The sequence below is a fragment of the Dermochelys coriacea genome, chromosome 13 (genome assembly GCF_009764565.3).
Source record: "Dermochelys coriacea isolate rDerCor1 chromosome 13, rDerCor1.pri.v4, whole genome shotgun sequence".
NCBI classification, from domain to species: domain Eukaryota; kingdom Metazoa; phylum Chordata; order Testudines; family Dermochelyidae; genus Dermochelys; species Dermochelys coriacea.
In genome coordinates, this window is record NC_050080.1 from 30,471,811 (window position 1) to 30,486,978 (window position 15,168).

Sequence of the window (15,168 nt, forward strand, 5' to 3'; positions counted from 1 at the left end):
GGAGTCTGCCACCATGAGTCATCAGCTGTGGCTGCCCTCCGGCCATGAGCAGTCTATGTTGGGTAACAGAGTTATTCCTCACACCTACTCTATTTGTGTGCTTTCGGATCAAGGCTTGATTTCTACTGTCTCTATAATTTCCCTGCCTACCAACCATCCTCCCCTCTTTGTAGCTCTGTCATGATGAACAATTAGGAATCCAGTCACTTTTTACTGTCATTTATTTATATGCAAAACATTATTTTCAAATTTGGGGCTTTTAGCCAAGAGCAGTAGCACGCTTTCATTTTTTAAATCCGGCTGTGTATTTCAGCCAACACAGTACTTCAGTGAGGCTCATTTTCATGTTGCTGTGCTACGTTAGCAGCCCTGCACCCATCGCTGTGGAGAAGAGTCCATCAGGGCTCCCCACAGGAACCCCAATTTTGAGGGATTACACATCATCAGCAATAAATATCCTCCTCTGAGTACTTGTGGCACCTTAGATGCATCAGATGCATCCGATGAAGTGAGCTGTAGCTCACAAAAGCTTATGCTCAAATAAATTTGTTAGTCTCTAAGGTGCCACAAGTACTCCTTTTCTTTTTGCAAATACAGACTAACACAGCTGCTACTCTGAAACCTCCTCTGAGTGAAAGCTGCACATTCAAGGCCGCCTGCTGACACAAGTGTCTTTGCTCACTAGTTTGAGAAATCAGAAACTGATTTTTTGAGTTGCAAGTTGACAAAGAATATTGAAGTTTTAAGCACTTGTGATCATGATAAATCCCAGGGCACTACGTGCAAGAATTTGTTGGGATGTTAACCCTGCAATCCTAGCTAAATTCCTATTCAAATAATTCCATTCTGATTGTCTGCATTCCCTCCTCATCTCAGTGGTGGAGAAATGATTATACATTTCACACATAAAAAGAAATTGCATGTGGGGTATGTAGCTTGAAGCTGTTATACTTTGAGTTCCTGTATCCTAAAACTCTTTATACACGTCTAAGAATTCTGTCTCTGCACTGACAGCAGCCATTTTGTTCTCAGAATGGCTGCAGCCTGTTGCAGAGGAGACTTGCACACTGTGTTCTCTCCTGCAGACTGGATTCTTGTTTATTCTTTTTGCTGTTTTCCTGAATCTAAAATAAAAGTATCTTTTGACTGATTAACAATGATTGTTCTTTGTGTATAGAAAACATACTACCTGGAGACTCTATATGTATTTGGGTCTAGATGCTCTAGAAATGCCAGGGATTATTACTGAATTATTGAAACCTACATTTTAAATGTCAAAAATGAGCCAAAAAAATAAAAACCTTTTTAACAAACAAAGAAATAAAAAAACGGTCTTTTCATTGGACATTAGAAAGAAGCCACAAGAGCACAAACTCATTCTGAGGCTCAATACCTCTTTCCCCTTGCAGATCACTGTTAGGTCCCTCAGCACAGTCAGTGTGAACGCGATGCACTCCAGAAGTCTCAGTCTGAGCTGGCTGTTCATGCAGTTCATAAAAATGCCGTTGTGCATTCCCTCCTGACCATCCTGGCTCCTAAAGGCTGTTAAACATCACAGAGAGGATACACATTTATATGTTCTGGCCATGGCTCATGCGCTGGGCTTCAATTATTGAACAACAGTGTCCGGTGAAAGAGTTGGCCTGGATTTAAAGCTTAACTGAAGTTTGTTTCAGTTACACAAAATCCAGAACACATCTGTCTATCTAGCCATATATTTACATTGGGATCTCATCACTGCAGTATTGAGAGCACATATATATGGTGGTTGTGGTATAGAGGTTTTAGCATACCCCCATTACTGCTGGGTGGCAGATCCACCATTCTAAGCCATCTCTTCTCACCTGAGTGCAGATAAAACGGTGTCCTATGGATCCATAGGGCACACGACCACCATTTTGTACTCTGCGGGCTTCGCTTGTGTTACAGAGAAACGGTTTATAAAAGTTTTAGAAAGTTTAAGAAAAATGCCTTGGGACTATTCCTCACATCCCACTGCCTGTAAACAGCCAGGGAGCCCTGCACAACTTCAGAAATGATCCTAAAAGAGCTTTTCTACACATGAGATTTTCCAATGTGTTATCTCTGTCACTTCCAGCACTGGAAGAGAGTGCTGGGAATTTGGGAAGCTTCCCATTCCAATGAGATAAAACTCCTGTTTCTAGCTCTGTAGGTCCATGAGAGATCAGGACACGTTTATACACAGAAGAGCAAATCCTACTCCAGGACTGACTCTTGACTTGGGCAGGCGTGATTTGGAGGCAGGGGAGTATTTTCCTAGATGGCTGTTTTTTTTGTTTTTAGGCAGCTGTTGGAAGCTGCTTAGGGGTTCTGGTTAGATTAAGTCCCAAGTGGACAGTTAGTGAGTAGATGGCAGAGGAAAAGGTCAAAGGTGAAGGGTACAATTACTGATCACACTGCTCTGCAATTTAACACACAAATAGCATCTCTGTGTATGTATTGTTTCCCTTTTTGAGAGTAACCTTTTGGCTGGAGACATTCCTATTCTGTAGGAATGCAATGGTATAAAATGACTAGCTACACCACCATCTAGTGACAGTTTAAGGTATTAGAGAGAGAAGATGGGTGACGTAATGTATCTTATTGGAGCAACTTCTGTTGGGGAGAAAGACAAGCTTTCGAGCTTGCACAGAGCTTTCTTCTTCAGGTCTGGGATAGGTAGCAGAGCTAAATATAAGGTGGAACAGATGGTTTAGCATCAGTAGTTAACACATATTGTGAGAGACCATTCAAGGTGAAGTGGTCAGTTAATGCCCCTGCAACAATCATAGGCCAAAAAAGGGAGGTTAGTGGGTTAAAGATGGTTGTAATAAGTCATAAATCCAGTGTCTTTATTAAGTCCACAATTATTAGTGTCTAGCAGAGTTATGAATTTAAGCTCCCAGGCTTGTCTTCTGAAGGTGTTGTGCAGTTGTCCTTTGAGAATGAGGACGGAGAGGTCAGATATGGAGTGATCATTTTGTGAAAAGTGTTCACTGATGGGTGATTTTGTCTTTTGTTACTTCTGTGTGTGAGTTCATTCCAGAGCGTAGTGATTATCTGGTTTAACCTACATAGCTGTTATTGGGGCATTTAGTGCACTGGATGAGATACACCACATTTTGTAATAGGCATGTGTCGGACCATGGATCTTGAAAGATGTGTTGTGGGGCTGTTGATCATTGTAGTAGTGGAAACATGTCTGCAGGTTTTGCATCTGATGTTATGATAGGGTCTGGTCTATGATAGCTGCTTTGAGTTGTGTCCTGTTCTGCGGGTATCTTGCTTCTGACAAGCTTGGAGAGGCTGGAGGGTTGTATGACGGCAAGAAGAGGGGGTTCAGGAAAGATTTCTTTCTGGATGTGGTCCCTGTCAAATATGTGTTGTAATTATTTGATAGCCTGTATGGGTTCCAGTGTGGGATGGTAGGTGACAAGTAGGAGTTTGTGATCGAGGGTTTTTTTTTGTCCCTATTGAATAGGGTGACCAGATGTCCCAATTATATCGGGACAGTCCCAATTTTTGGGTCTTTTTCTTATATAGGCTCCTATTACCCTCCACCCCGTCCCGATTTTTCACACTTGCTGTCTGGTCACCCTACTATTGAAGCAGGTACTCTCTACATGACATTCTCCACTGGTATGATGATCAATACCCCCACAATTCACCTTTCAAGATCCATAGTCCTACACATGCCTACCACAACAGGAGGTATACCGCATCCAGTGCACTAAATGCCCCAGCAACAACTGTGCGGGTGAAACCAGACAATCACAACACTCTCAAATGATCTCATGCAGGAAAATGAGAAAAGACAAAAACACCCTATCACCCAGGGGTGAACAGTTTTCACAAAACTATCACTCCATAGCAGACCTCTCAGTCCTCATCCTGCCTGGTGCCACCTGTAGGGACATCCCAGAGATTCATGGATTGAGCCAGATCTGGGAATTTCACTGTACGATGCCTGGTGTGACGCCATCAACGTGGTTACTCTGGCTGGTGCAATGGCCCTCAGTAGACAACGTGTGTTTGATGCTGATGTTGATTTGTTTGGGATTGATATGGGAGTGAGGAGTGATATCTGGGTCATGGGACACTGCCACCTGCTCAGGCCCCAAGATGCACCTACCTAAAAGGCAGGGAACTCATATGCAGTGTCCCTGAAGGAGGGCTTACAGATTTGTGTCTGAGCCCCTAGAAACCTAAATCCAGTGGAGTTTACTTCCCCTACAGTCTGTCCTGGGAAAATGATAATGTTAGATGATGGGTTAACATGTTGAACATGACTTGGCATTTTAAGTAGACTGGGCAGATTGTATTTAAAAAACATGGTAGCTGGTGGGGACTGACTCTGGAGTGATCCATTTACCTACCTTTTAAAACGTGATCAGTCCTTGTCTGCACTAAGTGCCAATCTGTGTTAATTAGACACATTAGTGAATTTATTTCCTAACACGATGCATTTTCCCAGTGCAGACAGCCCCAGGTGTCAAGTCCGCAGGGACAGATACTAGCCGTGTCTCCCTTGTTCTCTTTTGCCAGCCTCACTGTGGGAAGCTGAGAGATCAATGTGGGTTTGTTTGCAAACACCTGCTTCAGAAGCAGCCTTCTCCATTTCGGAGCCAAAGGCCTGCCTGCTTGTGTGCCTGTAGTGCAGGCAGCTGGCTCTGCGTGGCCTCATATCACAGCGCACATGATGGCTTTGTCTAAGTTCACATCTCTCCCCCGTTATCGGAGCACGTGTACTGCAGGGACTGCCTGGTCCTGTTTCTTTGCTTTCAGCTTTTACCTCAGCAGTGTGGGGAGCGATGTGGGGCCTTAAGCCCATCAGGGACCCCAGCTGTTCTGGGGCCCCTCAGATTGGACTTGAACCAAGTGACTGAGAATATTTCTGTGAGTGGGGCCATGTTTGAGTCAAAGCTGTTTCCTAATGCTCTTTCCAGTTCTGTAGCAGCCTCATTATTTCTGATGCTGATGGATTTCCAATTGCCCTGGGATCCACTGAATATCGCTGTAGAGCTGGTCAAGCAAACAGCCCGCAGGCCAGAGCCAGCCCACAAGGTGTATTCATGTGGCCCACATGACATATCCTGGCTGTGCACAATCTCAGCTTGCTATTTACTGATTGATTTAAATACAAGTTTCTGACCCTCATGGCTGCAGACATCTTTCCAAAGTGGAGTGAGTGTAACCCTAGAATCATAGAGCAGTAGGGTTAAAAGGGACTGTAAAGGTCACCTTGTCTAACTCTGCCACAGTGCAGGATTTATTGTGTCTAAACCATCCGAGACAGATGAGTATGCAGCATAGGCACTGACTCCGCGGGAGCTACTGGGCTGGAGCACCCAGGGAAAAAAAATAGTGGGTGCTCAACACCCACCAGCCACAGCTGTTGGGCCAGCCCTGCCAATCAGCTGTGCAGCTGGCCCTGCGGATGAGCTGTTCGGCGGCTGGAGGGAGGCTGGGAGAGGGGTTGGAGCGAGGGCGGGAAGAGGTGGAATAAAGGCGGGGCCTCGGGGAAGGGGCGGAGCGGCGTGGGAAGAGGTGGAGCAAGGGTGGGGCCTTGGGGGAAGGGGCAGAGTGGGGGTGGCATCTCAGGGTGAAGTGCGGGGTGCAGCACCAACCCAGAAAAATGAAAGACAGTGCCTGTGCTCTCCAGCCTCCTTTTTGAAAATCTCCAGTGAAGGAGCTTCCACAACCTCCCTAGACAGTTTGTTCCATTGTTCCACTGCTCTTCCAGGGAGGAAATTTTTCCTGAGATTTAATCTAAATCGGCTCTGCTGTGGTTTGAGCCCATTGCCCCTTGTCCCACCCTCTGTGGCAAGAGAGAACAACTTTTCTCCATCCATTTTATGGCAGCCTTTCAAGTATCTGAAGATCACTAGCATGTCCCCCCTTAATCTCCTCGTTTCCAAACTAAACAGACCCAGTTCCTTCAGCCTTTGCTCACCTGCCTCGCATTCCATCCCTTTGATTGCCTCTGGATCCTTTCCAGTTTTGCTACATCCTTTCTATACAGTGGTGACCAAAATTGGACCCAGGACTCCAGTTGAGGCCTAACCCAGTAAAGCGGTACTATCACCTCCCATGACTGGCATGCTATGCCTCTCTTACTGCAACACAAAATTGCATTTTTAAAAAAAAAATTTTTTTTGCAACAGCATCACATTGCTGACTCACGTTGAGGTTGTGATCTACCACAACTCCCAGCTCCTTCTCAGCAGTGCTGCTGCCAAGCCAGTTAGCTCCCATTCTGTATTTGTGTGTTTGCTTTTTCTTCCCTACGTGTAGCACGTGACATTTGTCCTTGTTGAATTTCATCTTGTTTTCAGTAGCCCAGTTCTCCAATTTATCAAGATCCCTCTGAATCTTAGCTCCATCCTCCCAAGTGTTGGCAACCCCCCAGCTTTGTATCATCTTCAAACTTGATCAGTGTGCAGGGTGGGCTGCCTCAGCCTGCAGCCAGCCTGGAACAGTGACTTGGGAGTCAGGGGAGTTCACGCCTCTGTTAGTTGATTGGAGTGTCAGCTCTGAAGCCCAGTGATGACACTTCAGTGTCATCATAAACTGCTTCATTGCTGATCATTTCTGGCTGATGAAGGGGCAGGGATTTGGAGAGATGAGAACTGGGAGTTGCTACAGCAAAGAAAATGCAGAGGGAAGACTAGAGAAGATTCACACAGACAGAGCAGTGGGAGGGAGACAGAGGAAGTGAGAGGGGAAGGATTATCAGTGGCCCACAGAGAGAGCCCACTGAGTGATGAATGTAACAAGGATGTACATAGGTGAGGTTTTTCATAGGAGTGGGTGGGTGAGATTCTATGGCCAGCGCTGTGCAGGAGGTCGGACTAGATGATCAGAATGGTCCCTTCTGACCTTAGTATCTATGAATCTATCTATAAGGAGGCATTGAACAAACAATAAATACCCAAGCATTTACGTACTCATAGGCACCGAATCCGTGGGTGCTTCGGGGCTGGAGCACCCAGGGAGAAAAATTAGTGGGTGCTCTGCACCCACTGGCAGCCAAGCTCCCCTCACACCCTGCCCCACCTCCTCCTCCCGCCCTGAGCGCGCCATGTCCCCACTTCTCTGCCTACCTCCCAGCGCTTTCCCCGGCTGCTGCGGGGTTAGCACACTCCGGGGGGGGAGTGGAGGCACAGGAATGTGGTGCGCTCAGGGGAGGAGGTGGAGAAGAGGCAGGGCCGGGGTGGGGATTTGGGGAAGGGGTTGGAATGGGGGCAGGGAAGGGATGGGGCCTCATGGAAGGGGTGGAGTGGGGGCAGGGGCAGGGACAGGGACGGGGAGGGCCGAGCACCCAGAGGAAAGTAGGGGAGTTGGCACCTATGTACATACTCCATAAATGCTGGATCCCCTTGATCTCTGAGCAATTGCCATTGATACCCGCTGGCAGAGCTGGTTGAGAAATGGAAAAACAAATTTCACAAAAAATGTACAAGTTTTCCAGTTCTTGCATTCAGTGCACACAAGAGGAATCCACCCCTAAAACAAGACAGCCCCCTGACTTCAGGGGCACTTACCACATGAGTAAAGGGGACATGACTGACCCTTCAAGCAGTGGCGGTCGAGCACCAATATGCTCTGTCTCCATCATTATTAAGGACTTCAGCATCTGTGTTTGCTCCTCCATTACTTTAATCATCCACTCAGCACCATCCTTAACAAACGCCCAATTCTCTTTTCTGTCCTGCCATTCGGCTTTCCAGCACTCCTTTCGTTCCCTTTTTTCTGCATTAGACCACTGCAGGACCTCGCAGAACATGTCTTCTTTGCTGCGTCTTGGGCGTTTCTTATCTGGCGGAGACGCTCGGCCAGGGTGTGTGGGGTGTTCCTGAAGGCCACATCTGATGAAGCACAGGAGACAATGCACAGAAGCGGGATTGTTAAATTCACGCAGAGCATTGAAACATTTCTGTTAAATACACCTTTTGCAACATTGCCATCACTTTCTCACTGACCCTAGCCAGGCACACACCTTTGCGAACACCCAAAGCATGGTGAGCATTGGCAGGGTGTGTGGGCTCTCCATGGGAAAAAGAGCACACACTATTTGCAAGAGTTGTGGTGCAGTATTCTAGGGAACAAATTCTAAAATTCTCCCACCCTTTTCCACAGGCAGGGGTAATTCTAGCAGACCTCTCACTGCTAAGGGTAAGCAGGGAAAAGAGGGTACATCTACTCCATGCTTGTGGCTTCCACCCTGCTCCTTGTGCTGCTCACCTATGTGCCGCCTTGGTCCCTGCACAAGCGATTGCCGAACAGCGCGGGAAAGTTTCCTACAGTGGGGGAAGGAACAGAGCTGCTCTGCCACAGAACCTTCAACAGAGGATTACTGAGTACCCCCAGGAAACCTTCCTGGAGATCTCGCTGGAGGATTCCCGTCAGATCTCGGCGTGCATTAGCAGCCTGTTCTGCCCAACTGATTAGCTACGCAGGGAAATGTCCAGCTCACAGAAACACATTCAGTGTCCCACAGTTCTATGCCCTGAATCCACCTCCGCACTACACAAGTCACAATTAACAGGAGTCTTATCTCCTGCTTCTTGCTCGCTGGAGAGCAACTGCTGAGACTGGCTAGACAGCCCTGGAATGGAGAACAATTCCTGCCGGGAGCTGCACATCTTCATCTAACTCCACCTCTTCATCAATAACTTCGTCCTCCGGGTTAGGTCCTCTTTCCACTGCCTCCGTGTCCTCCCAAGTATCCATGGGGCTCTTGGTGATGGAGGTGGGGTCACCACTGAGGATAGCATCCAGCTCCTTATAGAACTGGCAGGTTTTTAAAGCACCTGAGCGATGGTTTGCCTCCCTCGCCTTTTGGTACGCCTGCCTCAGCTCCTTTATCTTTGCTCTGCACTGCAGTGCATATCGATCACAGCCCTTTTCACACAAGCCTCAAGAAATCTGCCCATAGGTATCCCAATTTCTATGGCTCAAGCGCAGCTGAGACTGCACAACCTTCTCTCCCCATATACTGAGCAGATCCAACAGTTCCGCAGAGGTCCAAGAGGGAGAGCGTTTTGTGTGATAACCCACCATGATCACCTGGGAAGATGAGATGAGAGCTCTCCATGCCGAGCAAACAGGAAAAGGAATTTCAAATATTCCCAGGGCTTCTAAGGGGGATGGGTAGATGGTTGTTTACCCGGCTGCATGGGAATGGAGTTCAAACTGCTGACCAGAGCAATCAGGATGGGCATTGTGGGACACCTCCTGGAAGCCAATTAAAGCAATGAATTGAAGCGTAGTGTCTACACTTGCACTTTGTCAGCAACAATGTAGAGGAAAAAGACAAATCTCTTGTGAGGGTGGATTTATTTCGTCACCAAAAGAAGGCATTTTCCCCAACAAAAGTCACCTCGCAGTGTGTACGCACTCACTCTTTGGGTCAACAAATGGCAGTTTTGGCGACAAAACTTGGTAGTGTAGACAAGGCCTAAGTGCTTGTGCTACTTTATGCCCTTTGAGCATCTTAGCAAAGGCCTTTAGCCCTTCCCTTTCTTCTCTTCTCTTCTCTTTTCTCAAAGCAGGGCAATTAAATGCAAAATGTGCTCAAGATTCCACAGAGGAGCTGAAGACTAATATCCCTGCTGCGCCATGGGACCAGAGTGAAGTTCAGGCTGGCCCTCTGGGGTTTCTTGCCCTCCTCAGGGGGCAGCAGGTCTCACCACTCAGTATCAGGATGGAACACGAGGGGGAAGGAAGTGGATGATGTGAAGTACCAGCACACACAGATGTTCTCTGGGTGTGGTTCAGAGGCAGACTGGCTGGATATGGTGCAGCAAGCTAAGGTGACATGTCAGGGACGGCCAGGGAGGCTCCCATGGCAGGGGGCCTGAAGATGAGTTCTGGAGGGCCAGGGTGAGGGGTGGGCAGGGACCTGCTTGAGGAAAGTGAGAGAAGTAGGAGATGAGGCTGCCCTCACCTCCTGGTGCATAGGATGGGGGACACACAGGATGGACAGTCCCATGAGGTGTGTGAGCACCATGGGGATTGTTTGGTCCCTTTGATTGTTGTGCAGGACATCTCCTAGTCTGGTGGCACTAGGCATAGAATCATAGAACCATAGGGTTAGATGAGCCAGCTAGTCCAACCCTCTGCCAAGATCCATGACCAGCCTCTGGTGCACCAAGGAGGACTCCACCACCTGCACATGGAGAGGAGGGAGGTGTAGCAGGGGTTCTTCAAGGAGATCCTCCCTTTGGCTGCTGCTACAGACCTTGTCATTGAGATCAGCTTCCAGGTCCTGAGGAGGTCCTGGTAAGAGACTGGCAGTTCGCAGAGGTCTCAGGGGCAGCCTTTCAGGTGAAGATAAAAGAGCTGCCTGTCATATTGGACCCCTTGGAGGTAGCAGAGGAAGATGTATGCCAGCAAACTCCACACCAGACTACCTGCACCCTAAAGGAGCCTCTGCAGGGCCTGAAGGCAGAAGTATGGACCTGGCTGTGGATGCAAACCAAGCCCTATTCGTCCTCCCCAAAGGGGAGGCTAAGGACACCCGCAGAGACCCAGTGCAGCCCTGGCCAGAAAAACTCTGGGATCTTCTTCTGGAGGCAGAACAGGGTTCCCGGGGGTAAGCTCAGGATGTTGAACCAGTGCCAGAGCATGAACAGGTAGTTGATCACCAGTGCCCTCCCACAAAGGGAAAGACACCAGAGCAGCCCCATCCACCTCCGCAGCTGGTCAGACATCCTGGCCTCTAGATCTATCCAGTTCTCCAGCGGCGAGGGATTGGTGGCAGAAAGGTACATACCCAGATAGAGCTGTGGACCCATGCCCTGCCAGATGGCATGAGGCATGGGTGGGAGGGAGTCACTCAACCCTGACCATCAGGCCTGAGATCTTGAGCCAGGTGGAGGAGGCCACTGAATAGATGGCTTGGGAAGTCTCCACCCATGCCAGATCTCCTGGGTCCTGGGCCAGGAGGAACACCTCATGAGGACCACCCGCCAGTCCAGCTCCCACAGCACAAACCCATCCTCCTTCTGCTGAAGAGACAGAAGAAGGGCTCAATAGCAATGGTATCGAGCTGGCTGGACAGTGGGCAGCCCTGACCTACCCCTCAACTGCAGGGGACAGATTCATAGATTCATAGATACTAAGGTCAGAAGGGACCATTCTGATCATCTAGTCCGAACTCCTGCACAGCGCAGGCTACAGAATCTCACCCACCCACTCCTACAAAAAACCTCACCTATGTCTGAGCTATTGAAGTCCTCAAATCATGGTTTAAAGACTTCAAGGAGCAGAGAAGCCTCCCTCAAGTCACCCATGCCCCATGCTACAGAGGAAGGCGAAAAACCTCCAGGGCCTCTCCAATCTGCCCTGGAGGAAAATTCCTTCCTAACCCCAAACACGGCAACCAGCCAAACCCTGAGCACATGGGCAAGACTCACCAGCCACACACCACAGAAAACTCCCCCCCCGGGCAACCCAGATCCCATCCATCTAATATCCCATCCCAGGGGATCCGGCCCATTTACCCTGAATATTTAAAGATCAAATACTTACCAAAATCCCATTATCCCATCATACCATCTCCTCCATAAACTTATCAAGTAGAATCTTAAAATCAGATAGATCTTTTGCCCCCACTGCTTCCCTTGGAAGACTATTCCAAAACTTCACTCCTCTGATGGTTAAAAACCTTCATCTGATTTCAAGTCTAAACTTCCTGGTGGCCAGTTTATACCCATTTGTTCTTGTGTCCACATTGGTGCTGAGCTGAAATAATTCCTCTCCCTCTCCTGTATTTATCCCTCTGATATATTTATAGAGAGCAATCATATCTCCCCTCAACCTTCTTTTAGTTAGGCTAAACAAGCCAAGCTCCTTAAGTCTCCTTTCATAAGACAAGTTTTCCATTCCTCGGATCATCCTAGTAGCCCTTCTCTGTACCTGCTCCAGCTTGAATTCATCCTTTTTAAACATGGGAGACCAGAACTGCACACAGTATTCTAGGTGAGGTCTCACCAGCCTTGTATAATGGTACTAAAACCTCCTTATCCCTACTGGAAATGCCTCTCCTGATGCATCCCAAAACCGCATTAGCTTTTTTCACAGCCATATCACATTGGCAGCTCATAGTCATCCTATGATCAACCAATACTCCAAGGTCCTTCTCCTCTTCCATTACTTCTAATTGATGCGTCCCCAATTTATAACTAAAATTCTTGTTATTAATCCCTAAATGCATAACCTTACACTTCTCACTATTAAATTTCATCCTATTACTATTACTCCAGTTTACAAGGTAATCCAGATCCTCCTGTATAATATCCCGATCATTCTCTGAATTGGCAATACCTCCCAGCTTTGTATCATCTGCAAACTTTATTAGCACACTCCCACTTTTTGTGCCAAGGTCAGTAATAAAAAGATTAAATAAGATTGGTCCCAAAACCGATCCCTGAGGAACTCCACTGGTAACCTCCTCCAACCTGACAGTTCGCCTTTCAGTAGGACCCGTTGCAGTCTCCCCTTTAACCAATTCCTTATCCACCTTTTGATGTTCATATTGATCCCCATCTTCTCCAATTTAACTAATAATTCCCCATGTGGCACGGTATCAAATGCCTTACTGAAATCTAGGTAAATTAGATCCACTGCATTTCCTTTATCTAAAAAATCTGTTACTTTTTCAAAAAAGGAGATTAGGTTAGTTTGGCACGATCTACCTTTTGTAAAACCATGTTGTATTTTGTCCCATTTACCATTGACTTCAATGTCCTTAACTAATTTCTCCTTCAAAATTTTTTCCAGGACCTTGCATACTACAGATGTCAAACTAACTGGCCTGTAGTTACCCGGATCACTTTTTTTTCCTTTCTTAAAAATAGGAACTATATTAGCAATTCTCCAATCATTCGGTACTACTCCTGAGTTTACAGATTCATTAAAAATTCTTGCTAATGGGCTTGCAATTTCAGGTGCCAATTCCTTTAATATTCTTGGATGAAGATTATCTGGGCCCTCTGATTTAGTCCCATTAAGCTGTTTCAGTTTCGCTTCTACCTCAGATATGGTAATATCTACCTCTATATCCTCATTCCCATTTGTCATGCTACCATTATCCCCAAGATCCTCTTTAGCCTTATTAAAGACTGAGGCAAAGTATTTGTTTAGATATTGGGCCATGCCTAGATTATCTTTAACCTCCGCTCCATCCTCAGTGTTAAGCGGCTCCACTTCTTCTTTCTTAGTTTTCTTCTTATTTATATGGCTATAGAACCTTTTACTATTGGTTTTAATTCCCTTTGCAAGGTCCAACTCTACTCGACTTTTAGCCCGTCTCACTTTATCCCTACTTGTTCTGACCTCAATTAGGTAGCTTTCCTTGCTGATCCCTCCCATCTTCCACTCCCTGTATGCTTTCTGCTTCTTCTTAATCACCTCTCTAAGATGCTTGCTCATCCAGCTTGGTCTACAACTCCTTCCTATGAATTTTTTCCCCTTTCTTGGGATACAGGCTTCCAATAGCTTCTGCAGCTTTGATTTAAAGTAATCCCAGGCCTCCTCTACCTTTAGATCCACAAGTTCTTCAGTCCAATCCACTTCCCTAACTAATTTCCTTAATTTTTGAAAGTCAGCCCTTTTGAAATCAAAAACCTTAGTTGCAGATTTATTTTTGTTAATCCTTCCATTTAGTTTGAACTGAATTAGCTCATGATCACTTGAGCCAAGATTGTCCCCTACAATCATTTCTTCTATGAGGTCCTCGCTACTCACCAAAATTAAATCTAAAATGGCATCCCCTCTAGTCGGTTCAGCAACTACTTGATGAAGGAATCCATCAGCTATCGCATCTAGGAAAATCTGAGCCCTATTATTATTACTAGCACTGGTCCTCCAGTCTATATCTGGGAAGTTAAAGTCTCCCATGATCACGCAGTTTCCATTAGTATTTACTTTATTAAAGACATTAAAAAGGGCTCTATCCATATCCAAATTAGATCCCGGAGGTCTATAGCACACCCCAAGCACTATCGTAGGACAGGCTTTACTAGTTTTCTTCCCCAATGTAATTTTTGCCCACACGGACTCTGTCTTATCCATTGCATTACTTCTTATTTCTTTACATTTTACCTCATAATTGATATACAATGCTACTCCACCACCTTTACCTTTATTTCTGTCTTTCCTAAACAGCACATACCCTTCAATACCTGTAGTCCAGTCATGACTACTATTCCACCATGTTTCTGTTATCCCTATAATATCTGTTTTCACTTCCTGCACCAGTAGCTCTAGTTCCTCCATTTTGTTACCTAGGCTTCTCGCATTGGTGTATAAACATCTTAATTTTTGCTGTTTGGCCTCGCTCACATTTTGTACCCTATTAGGCACAGTCATTCTACAGCCAGTATAACCTATTAGACTAGTATCCACACCGCCCTTGCTCCTTATATACATTCTCCTACCCACAGCTGTATCCTTTCTTACTTCGTCTTCTTCCCTCTCAATGCTAAAATCTGGCGTGGAGATTTCCTGGACATCTCCCATCCATCTCCCCCTAATTCCTAGTTTAAAGCTCTCTTTATCAGTTGTGCCAGCCTCGATCCTAGAAGTCTATTTCCTTCCCTACTCAGATGAAGTCCACCCCGAGAGAACTGTCCTCTGTCCATGAATGCCTCTCAGTGGCTATACATCCCAAAGCCCTCCTTATAGCACCACTGCCTAAGCCATCTGTTGACAGTCATAATCTTGTCACACCTTTGTTGCCCTTCTCTAGGAACAGGAAGGATCCCGCTAAAGATCACCTGAGCCTCAATTTCCTTAAGCGTCTTCCCCAGCCTAGCATAGTCTCCCTTAATACTTTCCAGCGAGAATCTAGCCGTATCATTTGTTCCAACGTGAAGGATAATTAGGGGATTCTTTCCCGCTCCCTTTAGGATCCTTTTCAACCTCAGGTCTACGTCCCGTATCTTAGCACCCGGAAGACAGCACACCCTTCTATTCTCTGGATCAGCTCTAGTTACAGGCCGGTCTATTCTTCTCAATAAAGAGTCCCCGATCACATAGACCTGCCTTTTCCTGGTGACAGTGCTATTCTCCAGTCTCTCCCCTGTTCCCTCTGGCTGCAAGTTCTTTCCATTCCTATTTTCCCTTATAATCTTCTTCAACCCATCCTGTATCCTCCTGGGG